The following is a 16,439-nucleotide window of genomic DNA, read 5'->3' on the forward strand; positions in this document are numbered from 1 at the left end:
TGTTTCAAACTGGTTAAAGAATAACAATCAAAAGGAACATATAATGAGGTAGGGAGAGGATTTGGGCTAATATTTTACACGTTGTGCTTCTCTAGTTTAGCTAGATTATTTTTCTTGGCTGTTGAGGTCAAGAACAGAGCTGGCATTAGGACAGGGCTTGAAAACTCAGTTATTTGCAAGAGAAAGACATATAACATTAATGCATAAAGTAGACTGGGTATAAGAAGCACACAACCCGCTCAGTCTGGTTTTATTTTCCCAGTTTTAATGGAGACGTGGATAGAAGAAATAGATTTTAACTGCACTCTGCTACATGAGAATAACATTCCAAGGGTGCTACTAAATGGCAACTGACGCTAGGCCTCGATGATGGTAGGAGGGAGTGGTGGGGACTGAGGAAAATGGGAGCGCAACAAGCCCATCTAAGCACCATGCACCTCCAGCCACTTGCTGACATGTTGGGGATTAGGACCCAAGGCTACCAAACTGTCTGATGTTTCGAGAAAAGCCAGAAATCTGAACTTCTCCCATGTTGGCAACTCAGTCTAGTTCTGTTGCTGTTGTTTGGTTGGTTTTGGTTGTTGTTTTTGTTTGTTTGTTTATTTGTTTGTTTTAGAAGCACTGATCCAAGTAACACTGTGTGGGCTGAAAAGCAAAGAAACAAAGAAAATAAAACAAAAAACTTGTGCACAAGCTCTGCCTTCAGGTGTCAAGATCAGCTAGGTTAGCCCCTTAGATTTTCTTTTCCACACCTCCCCATCTCACCCACTCAGCCTTCAGCCTTCAGGTCCAGTCCTCCACTCCCAGTCCTCGCTTCTGGCAAATCTAAATTCAGCACAAAACTTTAGGATAAGAAAAGATAGAGTTTGTTTGCTTCTCTGCTTCCTCTATGAAGTTAATGCCTAATATATATTTTCAGACATCTTTTTCTCAATTATGAAAACTGACAAGCTCTTATCTATGTATGATCTCCTGCCATGAATACACTTTTCTATTAAAAAAAAAATTCTCTGTTTTTTTGAGGAGTCACCTCTATGGACACCAGATGAAGTAGCACCAGTTAGCCTGCAGTAAGTTGAACCCCAGTTGAACAAATCAACTAAAAAATGAGAGCAAAGAGGGACACCTGCATAGCTCAGCGGTTGAATGTCTGCCTTCGGCTCAAGTCGTGATCCTGGGGTTCAGGATTGAGTCCCACATGGGGCTCCCTGCAAGGACCCTGCTTCTCCCTCTGCCTATGTCTTTGCCTCTCTGTGTTTGTGTGTCTCTCATGAATAAATAAAATCTTTTAAAAAAATTTTTCAAGTGCAAGTAAAGAATATTTCATAGCAGTAATACTGAAACTGTTAAAATCAGAGAATCATTCAATGTTAGACGTCAACATGCCCTTAGACATAAGCTCACTTTAATCCATTCATTTTTACATCTGACGGAACGGAGGCTCAAAGACATTCAGTGTTTGCAGACGATCTAGAAACCTACACCCAGGATTCCAATTTTGCCATTCAGTGTGTTATTAGCAATTGTTATTAACTATTAGCAATTCTATGACACTACCATGGGACTGGAAGATTTATTGACCACGTTAAATACAAGCCATAAGAAGCCTATCCTTTGTCAGTCACACTCATAGATTTGGGGGTCTGCCCTCAGACGGCATACCACATAGCTCCATAGCTCCGAAGACAACAGCAGAACATTATTGTCATTATTTTATTGTTATTATTAGTGTTCGCTCATAAACCAGGGCCTCCTCTTGAGCCACACTGTTTATTCTGTGATCAGCAGGGTCCACTGTGCTACGCAGAAAGAGCAGTCTACAAATTAACACAGCACGTCATGATTCACCTCTGAATACATTTTTTCCATGAAGTTACTCAATCAGAAGATGACAGTACCTCACTCTCCGAAATACACAAGGAAATATTTTCTATCGGTAGACAAAGTGGAAAGCTGGAGTAGTCCCTTGTAGTCACAGTTTCCAGCCTTCAGGGTTCTGAGGCAGATTTGACCCCCAGGATCTCCACATCTGAAAAGAACCCCTACCCCCAAATTCCCATCAAATGACAGGCAGCAGGGTGTCATAGAAAAAGCAGTGGGCCCCCAGCAGGAAAGAGCAGTGGCAGTGGGTCTGTCCATGCCACCAACATTCTCATGGAAAGGTCACCTATGGTTTTCTCACCTGTGAAGTGAGCAAATTGAACAAGATGGCCTTGCAAGTCTCCTGGTTTCAACAACATCTGCTTCTGCTGCCACAGCGAGTAGAGGCTGGCAAGGTTTGCTGATGAAAACACATCCACACATGGAATTGACATCTTAAAGACTGATATACTGTATAGGGTTAATGGTTTAAGTGGTCAGGATTATATCCCAACCCGATATACAATATTTGGCTTTTGGTTGTCATTGCTGCTCCTGCTGCTGCATGTTTAAGTATTTGTTGATATTACCTTTACGTTCCAGATATTTGTTTACATTCTTTTTGGAGTATCTGCCTTTATATTTTGACAAGTTGTTTAAAAACACACACACAACTCTAAGATTTCTTTTTAACCTTAATCTTTTAGGACGTACAGAAGCAAGAGAGAGAGGGGAACACTCACAATTTCTTGGCTTTTGTCTCAACTGGCAAACTTTTTTCTTCATTTTTTTAAGTCTTTGACTTTTTTCAAAACCAATATTACAGGAAAGAGAGGAAATGGCCGCAGAGACACTAAAAAGTCCATACACTGCATTTCCACCCATCCTCTCAACACTTCCACATCTTGTGATGCTTCCTTAACAATGAGTTGAAGATTGATGCTTTTCAGGATAATGAAGCATGGGACTACCTTAAAGACATCCAGTTCCTTTTCAACTCCTTCTCTGCATGGGCCAGGATATTGGAGAAAATCAGCAGATTTCCGAGTGTTAATGTTCAACCAGGTACAGTCATGGATATAAAGAGAGAGGGCAAGACAGATTCGTTTGACAGATCCACCACTCCAGCCTATTGAAGTTGGCATGTACCAGCCTTGTATGTTGCCTTGTCTAATTAGCTGCTGAGCAGTGCCCTGGCTCCTTGCTCCTGATGGAAACTTAGCAGGGAAACTCCTGTCACCAGGCATGATGAAGTGGTGCTTGATTGTGCTACAAGATGTCCTGTGGCTGCAGTCCAGACTGTTTCGGCTAATCATCAACTTTGCAGATTCCAACACTAGGGCTTGTCTACTAGGGCAGGAGCTTTGCAAAAGTCAGTGTGAATGATCTATAGCCACAGAGAGAACATTAAGGAATTGCTTTGTTTATATATTTTTTAAAGAACCCACGACAATAGACAGCACCATGAGTGTGCCTGAGAAACAGGCGACCACTTTCAAGTCAACAGTCTTTACAGTGTCGTCACAAGAAGGGAGAAGCACCAGCACTCACCATCTGCGCGTGGCCAGATCTGTCACCACCTTCAGTTTAATTTTTTAATCAGTTTAGAACTATGTAATTAGTCAGTTAAATCCTGAATTTCTTCCCTTGAGAAGAAATTTGCATCCTAGTTGTATCATGCACAAAGTTGCAACTTTCTGCCTTTGGATAGGTGACTTATCCTTTCTGAGTCTCTATTTCCCCATCTGTAAACTATTTGAGAGGGTTGCAGTGGGTGACTTTCAAAGTACTTTGAACACTTACTACCACATAGTAAGTGCTCATTAATGTTAGCTGCTGTTGTTAATATTTTTACGGTGTTTGAACACATCTTTCTAAAAGTAAATGTGGTCCAGCAACACCTGTTGATAAGCATCATCTGCACAGTGTAAATTCTAAAGTCAACTAACAGGTTTCTAATGATAGTGGAGGGATATCAAGAATCATCTTTAACAGGCTGTAATTACAAGTTATAATAACAAGTAAGTCTCTCAGTACAGCTTTCTTAGGTGGTCACAGGAGGGGCAGGCAGTTTCTTTCTCTTCCTGTTGGTTAGCATTATCACACCTTGGTGATGACAAAGGCCATCCCAAGCAGTGTTTTCAAGGACAAAGGTATATATGTCCATTATTGGTCAAAATAGTCCTGAGTGCCCATATTTAAAACTTTGGATGTCTGTCATGAGCACACAAATATAACTAATCCCAGAAGAATTACCCTTTGCAAAAATGCAGCATTTAGCTCAGAAAACGGAAACAGAGGACGTAATATTTGGAGAGGAACAGGACAAACCTGGCCCAGTCCACCCCTGCTCCCATATTCCAATGGAAAAAACTGAAGCCTAGAGAGATGACTTGTTCAAGTGTCAGAGCCACATTTCCCAACTGCACTTGCACCGAATCAGGGACTCACATCTTCTCTAATCATGGGATGAGGTCCTTCTTTGGATATGGTTAGAAGGGCTTAACCCAAGTCAGCCATTTAACAAGCGAGACTCCTGCTGAAGTTTTCCTCCAGTTTATTTGCATCTGAATGAGACTTCCTAAGACAGAGGATAACATGAAACAGCAAACATTATTTCATGAGATAAAATAATAGTTAAAAATGGGTATGACCAGTTTTTTAAGAATTATATATACATATGTGAAAAGATATACAAAATATATTTTTAGGTGAAAAATACAATGTTAAGAGCAGTCTAAAAAATATCCATAGCACAATCCTAAAGGGGTGTGTATGTGTGCATATGCTTGTACATACGTGCTTGCAAAAAGCCTAGAACGATATGTGTGAAATTATTCAGCAACCCTCTGAGGAAGAGAAAGGAATTGAAGAAACCAGAAAGAGTAGAAGGTAAAAGGATGCTTTTATTTCTATTCCACCTACTCTATCGTTGTTCATATGTTTTTACAGCAATAAATTTTTACAATCAGTGTTACTTGTGTAAACTTATATGATACATTTCAATACATTAGCCATGGTTTATGTCATCATCTCAATCATTCCCAAGGCTTAAAGCTTTTACAACAAAGGGAAACATTTACTCGATTTGCTTCTGTTCTCAAACCATGGCACACTGTAGTAAAAGTGCATTTCTGCACTACAGGCCTGTAATAATATACAAATCTCGATTTGGATATTAGTGGTACTGGTAATACAAATACTGTCATAGAGTATTGATTATGTTTCAAAAGCATTTTAAGGAACAATATATAAACACAGCAATATGCCAATATACTGTGGTTTTTCAGTTTACACATAAATACGCAGAAAATAAAACTTCCTATCTGTGCAGATAAATTATATTATTTTAAGAATTAATCACAGAACCATGCTTTTCACTTAGGAAATTCCATCAGAAGTGAATTCTAACTCTATCTTCCAAACCCCATGATTTGTTCCATCACCAGCAACAAAATAAAAATCAAGCTATAAAAAAAATAAATCAAGCTATATTAACCCCTCCTGGAAAAATTATCTGCTAATTGTACTTTTACTTTTCTCGAGGAAACAATAAATTATTTCACAATAAGAAATATTATTGGATAGTCCTTATATTTGAATGTAAGTTGAAATTTTAAATTTCTTAAATTTTAGTTCAATTTTTCCCATAAAGCGGTAATAAAAGATCCAAACTGTTGTGTTGCTTAAGTAGGGAAATCATCAGACACCACCACTGAACGTCTGCTTACACTAATAATGACGAGGTAGCCGTCATTTTTAAAAACAATGCCACAAAAGCTATTTCGATGCTGTCATGCTTAAGAATAATTAGTTTTCATCAAAGCAACAGATTATCTGTTCATGTTGTCCACTGGGTCATTACAATGAACAACCAATACAGATAAATGATATCTAATCTTTTCTGCTCTTCTATTGGGCTGATGGATGGTTATGACATCTCCAATATTATAAGGCAGAAAAATTATGCTGACATTTAGAAGCAAAAGCACAGAAAGATAAAACTAAGTACAAAGCATGCCCAACACTACTGGGGAGAAAAGAAATATCTAAAGACAAATAGAACTGAAAACAGAATGGCAATTAGGCCAACGGAGAATTATGGGAGGGAATGACTATACCTTGTGGGTGGCAGGCAGCTCAATTAATTATATAACAAGAAGAGGGAACCCGGGCATTTCCGTAAGACACATTATTAAAAGGAATATTGACTTAAACATCTTTTAAATTTTATGCCCTAAAAGAAGACAAAAGGGTTTCCCTAGTATTGATCTGCTCCTGAATCAGGTTGACTTGAAGGGATCATATAATGAGAAATGGTTGAGCAGCAAATGGGACTAAGAAGGAAACGCAATTACTTACAACTCACACTTACCAGGCTCAATAGATTACAGCTTTTCCATGTCACTTTGTGTTCGTGTCGTATTTGTCAGGAAGAATTGGAAAAGAACCATTCAGTGTGCCCTAAATATGAAACAGCAATTTGGGACTATACTTTTGGTTCACTCCATTAGCATTTGTCATTTAGAAAAAAAAAGATGAAATGAGGGTGGTGTAGACCGAGAGTCAAGACAAAAGCCATCTTTAGGCTACTTTTTTTCGAAATTTAGAAAATATGAACTGTCATAGCTGTTTTTGCCTTGGCAAGTGTTGATTCCACTTTCTACTTTAAGCAGAAATAAGGGAATATTTTAGTTCAGTGGGTGCTAATGCAGAGAGGTCCTTGCTTAGAAAATTCTGCTCTCTGTCATCATCTGAGAATCGGCAATTTTCTAGGAATATGTGATATTCTTTCCATTAAAAAAAGAGTTATGCTCTTTCTAAATGCCACAAGCAATCTGTGTTGGACCCTGGAAAAGAAAAAGGTTTGTAGGAAAACTGAGCAAATCCAAATAAAGTCTGTAGTTTAGATAATAATATTGCATCAATTGTTGCTAAGATCTTAGTCTTGATAAATGTATCACAGCTATGTAAGATGTCAACATTAGAGGAAGTTGGGAGGCAGATATACAAGAACATAAAATTATTTCAAAAGTAAAATTTTTTAAAATGTGCTCCCCAGGCACAAGTCCCCCACCCCTTCAAACTTCAGAATTGTTAGCAAAGCGGCAAGTGAGCAGCTGCTTGTTAAACTTACACACAATGGCATCAATTGTGGTCTACTAGCTAGACTTCACAGCAAGATAGAAGAGTTGTTAAAAAAATTATAAAGTTTGTGAATGTTGTTCCTTACACACACACACGCGCACACACACACACACACACACATAGGAAAAGAGAAGAAAGGCAGATATGCGCCTTTCGTTCAGCCGGTGGTTCTTAACTAGGGGTAATTTTGCCCCCCACGCTCCAAGGGACACTTGGCAATGTCTGGAGACAATTTTTTTGTCACAACGGGGAGGTGTTACCAGCATCTGGTGGGTAGAGGCCCAGAATGATGCTAAAGATCCCACAATGCACAGCAAAGCCACCCACAACAAAGAATTATCTTGCCCAAAATGTCAATAGTGCCAAGATTGAGAAATTCTGCTTTAAGCAATTAAAATTCAAAAGCAAAATGGATGAGAAGAAATCGCACTAAAGAAAATCTCTGGCAGGTCCTCCCTTTGAAGGAATACAGTCAAGATGGGAGAGGTTCCTAATAAAGTATAAATAACCAGAGTGGTCATGCAGGTAATGACCACAGCTTTTCCAAGCAGGTTATCACATGGGCAGCATCTCTCTTCCTGGAATCCCCATCCGCCTTTCCAGGGCTTATTTAAACAGACTCTTCTCATTTAGCAATTTAGCTCAAGTCAGGCCTTGGGAGTCCTTTATAACTTCACCTTCTTAAGATTCATTGATTTCTCCAGTGATTTTCCCATTTTCCAAAGCCACAGAGCTTCTCCTAAGGATTGTGTTTGATGATGTTTACAACCCATTCCATTCTTTTTTTTTTTTTTTTTCTAAAAACAATTTCAGGGCACTTGGGTGGCTCAGTTGGTCAAGCATCTGACTCTTGGTTCCAGCTCAGATCTTGATCTCAGGATTGTGAGATGGAGCCCTACTTTGGGCTTCCATCATCAGCAGGGAGTCTATGGGAGATTCTCTTCTCCACACTGTCACTCTCCTTCTCTCTCTAAAATAAATAAATAAATCTTTTTTTAAACTAAAAATAAATAAAAACAATTTATTGAAGCACTATAGATGCAACTATACATAAAGCATACCGTGTGACGTTTTACTTAATCTGTACACCTGTGAAGTCATCACCATAGTCAAGATAAGGAAATTTTTTATCACCCCCAAAAGTGTCATCATGCCTCTCCTTGTCTCTACCTAGGCCACTAATGATCTGCTTTCTGTTTCTATAGACTAGTTTGCATTTTCTAGAACGTTATAGAAATAAACAAAGGAGTCACATGCTACACATATGTTTAACTTTTTAAGAATTAACTGTTTTCCAAAGTGGTTGTACAATTTTGCATTCCACACACAGGAATGCCAAATTCCATTCTTTATCTAGACTGTGGCAAATGTCTTAAAATGTTACATATTACTACTGGCTACCATAGGTCATTGAATCCAAGACACCATCAGTTTACAAAATGCACCATTATTTTATACACAACTAAAAAATGAAATGATGCTACCAATTATTAAATAAGTCATTATCAATTATTAGATGCATCCCAGGAACATGGACATGAAGCATGATAAATTCTGTCTTAGGAGCAATGATGTATACTTTTATCACCCCTTTAGCTTTTACTTACTATGTATTTTCCCAATTATTGCATGGAAACATGGCTTGCCTCTTAAGCAGGTGGAAATCTCTCTAAAGGCCAATTTTTCTTGCATTTCTTTCTTCATCCTTAGCACCAAGATCAATACCTATAGCACCCAAATCAGTCCTGGAAAATAGTAATGATAATAGCACTTTACACACCATACACTTGTGCTACATGACACATTATTATGAGTATTTCATAATCCAAAGAACATTATGCGTAGTATTCTTTTTATTTTTTTTAAGATTTTATTTTTCACTTGAGAGAGAGAACATGAGTGGATGGAGGGGTGGGGGCAGAGGTAGAAGGAGAAGCAGACTCCTCGGTTGAGCAGGGAGCTGGACGAGGGGCTCGATCCCAGGACCCTGAGAAGATGAACTGAGCCCAAGGCAAATGCTTAACCGATTGAGCCACCCAGGCGCCCCTGAAGTAGTGTTATTATCCCCACTTAGTAGATGAAGAAAACAAGGGAATGAACGTGCCCAAGCTGGTGTGTGGAAGAACCTCAAATTATCTAGTTCTTTCCATTGCAAAGTCCAGGCTTGCAACTCCTACGCCACTCTGCCCTCCAGAACCTAATGAATAGCTGTAAGCTGCAAAGGTAAGTTTAGGAAGAGTTGACCACATTATGCATTTTGGTCACACTCCACACTGTAATTGTATAAGTGTTTTACCTTGGGTATTTTACATATTACTATCTTCAAAAAGAGGGACATTAGCAATAGCAACAAAAACTAAACCAAAATTGTCTTTTTCCAACTTTAAGCCATTAGAGGGCAAGTATTTAATTACCCTTAGCCACAAATCAAGAATATCCAATAAATATGCTTTGAATGTGATGATGCCCTCAGTGGCCCTATGAGAAATAGTTTCTTTTCAGGTTTGCCCTAAAATGAAATTTTCTGAAACTCTTTGGTTGTTGTTGTTGTTAAGATTGTATTTATTTACTCACGAGAGACACACACAGAGAGGCAGAGACATAGGCAGTGGGAGAAGCAGGCTCCCCTAGAGGAGCTGGATGTGGGACTCAATCCTGGGACCCTGGGATCACTACTTGAGCCAAAGGCAGACGCTCCACCACTGAGCTGCTCAGGTGCCCCTTTGACACTCTTTGTATTGAAGGACTAAAGGACTTTAATTTTAAAATCATTGATAAGATAGCACATTAATATTAAGAAACATTTCAGTAAAAAAAGAATAGCACAGTAAATTCCGTCTCCCTAGCCCTCTCCAAATTTTTTTTTTTATGATAGTCACACAGAGAGAGAGAGAGAGAGAGAGAGAGAGGGAGGCAGAGACACAGGCAGAGGGAGAAGCAGGCTCCATGCACCGGGAGCCCGATGTGGGATTCGATCCCGGGTCTCCAGGATCGCGCCCTGGGCCAAAGGCAGGCGCCAAACCGCTGCGCCACCCAGGGATCCCCCCTCTCCAAATTTTAATGTCATAGTTTTCTTTCTGCAAACTTGTTCATTTTTCATGTTTGAGTACATGGGTCAGTCTGCATTCTGCTCTTTCACATGATCTGTTGTAAGCAAGCATCTTTCCACCTTTCTATACCAACCTTCCCAACTACCATATTAATGCTAGCATAATATTTCCTCAAATATTTGGTTACTAAAGTATTTCTATAATGTTAAATATTTAGATATATTTTCTAATGCACTTCTGTATATGGCTAATTATGAATGCCAATAAGATTTTCTTAATATGAACTTCCATAATGTTATATATTTAGATTTCCACACTGATTGCTTATTTTAGTTGAGTTTCCTCTCCTATTGAAAATAACACCACAATGACCAAGCAGTGAAGCAGGGACACTTTAATCCTGCAGAATTACTTATTTAAAATTCATCCCTGGGGTGCCTGGGTGGCTCAGTCAATTGAGCATCTGCCTTTGGCTCAGGTCATGATCCCAGGGTCCTGGGACCGAGCCCCACATCAGGCTCCCTGCTCGTCGGGGAGTCTGCTTCTCCCTCTCCCTCTCCCTCTCCCTCTGCTTACGTGTGCTTGCTCTCTGTCTCCCTGTCTCTCTCTCTCTCTCTCTCTGTGTCAAATAAATAAATTAAGTCTTTAAAAATAATAAAATAATAAAATTCATCCCTTAGTTTGGGATTATTGAGCCATAGGTTTGAGTATCTTTACAACAGGATTTCTTAATAGTTCCATAGTAGAAGACAGAAATCTCTACATCAAGCTGCTTTGTTGTCCTAAAAAGGGGGGAGTAGATAAAAAGTAGAATAATGATATCTAGCATTAATGTAACACCTTATAGTTTTTGAAGTGCTTTCACAAATGAAATAAAACGCCACGTCTCCAAGCTACAAAGACTTGAGTTTCTTAGGGACAGATGCTGATGGAGTTTATCAGTAATTGAAGTGTGTTCAAGAGAGAATATTAAAGATCAACCAATGTTTGTTATATTAAGAGATAAAATAAAGTCTGTCAGAGGGAAAAAGAGGTGCCTTTCGATTCTTCAAGTGAAATATTGATCCGATTGATCACAGACATGCTAAAGGCATAATTACATCTATCATGTCAACCACACTTAGTTCATAAAGTATTGAACAGGAACAGTAATTGTTTTGCTGTTAATGAGTCTGCAGACTATGCTTTCAGAGTGACTCCTTTATTATTTCGTTTATTTCTAAATGAAGAGTGGCTCATCGGCATCAGGTGAATTGGATTGCCACCAGTACCACCACCAACAACCTCCCAAGTCAGGCTCCTGTCCAAAATATGCAATGGGGCTCTCACCAAAAGCCAAAACCACGCAATCCCCTGAGTCATAAGAAGGCCAAACTGTACTCAAACCCACAAGTTACTCTATCCCTTGACTTGATTTTCATAACATAGCCCACAACTTAAGATCTTCCTAATAGAAGCTTTTTGGTTTTTAGGTAAGATTATAAAATTAACCAAATAAACTTGTGAATCATATGTAAATAGGACATCCCTGTTTCTGTTTCCAGGCAAGATATACAAGGAGACACATTATAATGGTGGAAATGTCACCAGAGTAATAGGATCCACACTGTGGTTTTGGAATGATGCTCCAAATAAAGGATGAGCTTTCTCGGTTACTGCTTATGCAACATCTCCCCACACTCTATATGTCACTTGCAGGTTTCCAAAGGACTTTGCACTCATCCCTTCGTGCCTTTACAATTCTACTCTATCTACTTAAAATGCCTATCCCTGCCAAAACTTGGAAGCAACCAATATGTCCTTCGGTCAGTGAATGAATACTAAATTGTGGTCTATCCAGACAGTGAAATGCTATTCAGTGCTAAAAGGAAATGAATTATCAAGCTGTGAAAAGACATGAAGGAACCTTAAATGCACACTATTAGGTGAAAGAAGCCAATATGAAAAAGCTGTATACTGTATGATTCCAACTGTATATGACATTCCGGAAAACACAGACTTTGGAGACAGTAGAGAGATCACTGGTTGCCAGGGGCAGGGATGTAGGCAAGGGAGAGGAGAGAGCACAGAGGATTTTTCCAGCAGTGAGACTACTACTCTATGATACCATAAACGATGGGCACGTTGCATTACACATTTGTCCAACCTATACAATGTACAACATCTAATGTAAACTATGGACTCTGGATGACAATGATGCATCAGTGTAGGTTGAGTCATCAGTTGTAACAAATTGCCACTCTGGTGGGAGATGTTGATGATAGGAGAGGTTCTTGTGGGGGGGATCAGGGGCATACAGGGAAATCTCTCTAGCTTACACTCAATTTGCTGTGAACCTAAAACTGCTCTAAAAAACATCTGTTTTAAGGGGAGGTGCGCAGGGGGGAATGGGTTACATAGGTGGTGGGGATTAAGGAGGGCACTTGTGATGAGCACTGGGTGTTGTATGGAAGTGACGAATCACTAATTTATATACCTGAAACTAATATTATATTGCATGTTAGCTAACCGGAATTTAAATAAAAGCTTGAAACTAAATAGATAAAATAAAATAATTTTAAAAATAGAGTCTATTTTTAAAAATCCTACCTGCTTGCCCTCATCATCTGGCCAAGAGCTACCTGTCCTTCAAGACGCAGCTGAGGGCCACCTGAAGGCGGTGTTGCATCTGTCTTCTTTGTCATGTCCCCCCACCTCAATTGCAAGCCACTTAAGAGCAATGACAGTTTTGTATGCACATAAGCACACAGTAGGAGCTCAGTTAAATGTTGGTGGAATAAATGTGTAAGAGGGGAAGGCTTTTCCAATCAAACCTGCCATGGCACCATGGTGATAGGCCCTGTTTTCCATCTTTCTCACACATCTGCTACTTGATCTTTCTAGACACCAGGGTCTCTGTCACATACTTCCCAATATTACTTTGAAGCCTTGCAAAACCTGCAACAAACGTGCCTTGTTAGAAAGTGAAAGGATGGGCAGTCCCAGTGGCGCAGCGGTTTAGTGCCGCCTGCAGCCTGGGGCGTGATCCTGGAGACCCAGGACCGAGTCCCACGTCGGGCTCCCTGCATGGAGCCTGCTTCTCCCTCTGCCTGTGTCTCTGCCTCTCTCTTTCTCTCTGTGTGTCTCTCATGAATAAATAAATAAAATCTTTAAAGAAAAAAAAAGTGAAAGGACTATACTAATTCCACCCCAAACTCCTCTTAGCGTTGATATCCTTTGGCCTAATGCATTAGATCTGGTTTTGTGAAGAAAATACCTCATTGGCTTTTATAATGAGCCACCAGACAGAGATGTGTTAAGCAAAGGACAGAAAACCTGCCCGAACCAAAAGACCATCCAGCATTTCATCATATTCCAGGAGTCCTGGGTGATCATTTCAGCCATAATCTGAAATGTTAAAATGCAAACATCTTCTAACAGTTGTGTTTTTGTTTGTGTTTTTGTTTTTTAACAACTCTTGTGAATCCTGCTTTCACTTCAGCCCAATGGTGATGAAGAGGAGGGAGGAATCAAAGCTCTGGTTTAAACCAGGTGTAAAGTGCATTCAAGAGCTCCCTCTGCCTTGTTTTCTGCCCACGCAGAGCAGAGGCATAGAAAGTGCTGGAATGCCTCACCATGGTTCCAGTCACAGAGAAAAAAGAAAACTCCCTTGGCTTCAATTTACATAGTCACAAAACAAAACCCGACTTTACAGGCATAAAGGGCGTATACACAGAGTAGAATAAAAACCCAAGAGCAGAGCGGCACCCGCCTAATGCAGGGTTTAAAGTGAGCAATTTGTGGCTAGGAGGGGTGCTCCAGCAGAAGGTACCAACTAGAGCTTTCCTCCCGCTCCTCCAGATAATAGATTTTAAATGCCTCCAATTTGGAGCAGTCTAGCATCCATAGAAGCTAACAATCAGGAAAAAGAGCTTTCTGGGTGAGTCTGGATGTCGCCAGGTGAGAAGGACAGTTGAACTGTGTGTAGACAGGCAATGGGGGTTTCATTTCTTGTCATTCCCTTCCTCTGCTATTTATTTTCTTTTCTGCCCCAAACTTGCATCACCCCACCCCCTCAAAGGATAACACTGCTGAGAGGAGTTTGGGGTGGAATTAGTATAGTCCTTTCACTTTCTAACAAGGCACCTTTGTTGCAGGTTTTGCGAGGCTTCAGAGTAATATTGGGAAGTAAGTGACAGAGACCCTGGTGTCTAGAAAGATCAAGTAGCAGATGTGTGAGAAAGATGGAAGACAGGGCCTATCACAGTCACAATTTTGCCTTCTGAAGTCACCTCCAAAAAAGATTGTATATGCAATTTACAGAAATAAATCAAGAGGTGGAAAGTCAGTGCCATGCCATGAAAATCTAATACAAGCCACAAATATGAGCTGCATGTGTGGTTTTCAATTTCCTTGTAGTCACACTTTAAAAAGCGAAAAGGACACCGGGAAAATTATTACAATAATATTTTGTTAACCCAATAGATTTAAGATATCATTTCAAAATTCCATCAATATAGAAATTACTAACAAGGTGTTTCTATATTCTTTTTTTACAAAGTCTACCAAATCAGTGTGTACTTTATAGCCACAGCACATCTTAATTTGGACTAGCTACTTTTCAAGTGCTCAATAGCCATGTGCAGCCAGTGACTGCCACTTGGAACAGCACAGGTCTGGAAGCCACATCTTGCAGAAGCTTGCCTTCATGTTTGTTTGGTGGAGTGATTCATGGACATTTGCCATTCTAATGGTTAGTGGCGGCATTTATAAGAAGCAGGTTAAAAAAGATGGAAGAGGGGATCTCTGGGTGGCGCAGCGGTTTGGCGCCTGCCTTTGGCCCAGGGCGTGATCCTGGAGACCTGGGATCGAATCCCATGTCGGGCTCCTGGTGCATGGAGCCTGCTTCTCCCTCTGCCTGTGTCTCTGCCTCTCTCTCTCTGTGTGTGACTATCATAAATAAATAAAAATTAAAAAAAGAGGAGATGGCAACTGACACCTAGTGGACCTGAACTGAATATTTTTAGCAAGAAAACTAAGTAAGAATCCATGCTTTAACAAAAAATGTAAGGACTGGAAATTTGGGAGCATTACTGATAGTTTTCCCAGGCCACGTTTTCCTCCATGGAAATTGCTCTGTGAACATTTCTGCAACTGGAAACCTACTTTTAAAAAGCACAGAGATTCTGAACTGATTGTCTTTGGAATGCACAGGAAAAATAAAATTCTGTGAGCAAATAACAATGCCCTTGCTTCATCACAAGCCACCTTGGGTTTGGGCTCCTCCCTGTGACTCATGAAAGCAACCTGCTTTTTGCTGTCTCAAAGATAAAATTTCTGCATGAAAGTTTATTTAGGGAAAAGAAAATGTTCCTAGAAGAGGGGGAAAGAGATTACAAACCATTGAACAATTTGGTCTCTCATTAAGTGAAAGAAGTCAGACTCAACAGCTACAAACTATATATTTCCATTTATAGGATATTTTGGAAAAGGCAAAACCAAAGGTACAGAAATCAAATCAGTGGCTGCCAGGAGTTGGGGCTGGGACTAGAGATGAGGAAGAGAATTGATCACAAAGGGACATGATGGAAATTGGGGCAGTGGGGGGGGTGAGGAAATAATTCCATATCTTGATTGTGGTGCTCTACATCTAAAAAAGGTAGGCTTAGGGATCCCTGGGTGGCTCAGTGGTTTAGTGCCTGCCTTTGGCCCAGGGCGCGATCCTGGAGTCCCGGGATCGAGTCCCGCGTCAAGCTCCCAGCATGGAGCCTGCTTCTCCCTCCTCCTGTGTCTCTGCCTCTCTCTCTCTCTCTCTCTCTCTCTCTCTATGTCTATCATAAATAAATAAATAAATAAATAAATAAATAAATAAATAAATAAATCTTTAAAAATAAATAAATCTTTAAGAATAAAAAAATAAAAAGGTAAGTTTAGAGTATGTAAATACTATAATATACCTGACCCCATACAATGCCCTCTCTTTCTTTTTTCTTCCAAATTTTTATTTAAAATCTAGTTAGTTAACATACAGTGCAATACTGGTTTTAGGAGTATATTAGTGATTCATCACTTACATATAACACCCAGTGCTCATCATAACAAATGCCCTCCTTAATACCCATTACCCATCTAGCCCATCGCTCACCTCCCTCTAACAGCCCCGAGTTCTCTCTCATTAAGAGTCTCTCACAGTTTGCTCCCCTCCCTCTTTTTTCTCCCTTCCCATATGTTCACCTGTTTTGTTTCCTAAATTCCATATGGAGTGAAATCATATGGATTTCTCTGACTGACTTATTTCTCTTAACATAATATTCTCTAGGGGCGCCTGGGTGGCTCAGTCAGTTAAGCGTCTGCCTTTGGCTAAGGTCATGATTTCAGGATCCTAGGATTAAGCCCCCACAG

General features: G+C 39.9%; 1 long non-coding RNA gene across 1 annotated transcript in view; it reads right to left on the reverse strand.

Moving 5' to 3' along the window:
- Window positions 1–8,649: 8,649 nt before the first annotated feature.
- The window catches only part of LOC140631908 (uncharacterized), a 79,901-nt gene continuing 72,111 nt past the window's right edge, over window positions 8,650–16,439 (reverse strand). The window contains exon 5 of the long non-coding RNA XR_012029454.1: window positions 8,650–8,753. This is a non-coding gene — a long non-coding RNA (uncharacterized lncRNA). The remainder of the gene's footprint in view (window positions 8,754–16,439) is intronic.

Source organism: Canis lupus, chromosome 4 (genome assembly GCF_048164855.1).
Source record: "Canis lupus baileyi chromosome 4, mCanLup2.hap1, whole genome shotgun sequence".
In the NCBI taxonomy this organism is placed as follows: Eukaryota; Metazoa; Chordata; class Mammalia; order Carnivora; family Canidae; genus Canis; species Canis lupus.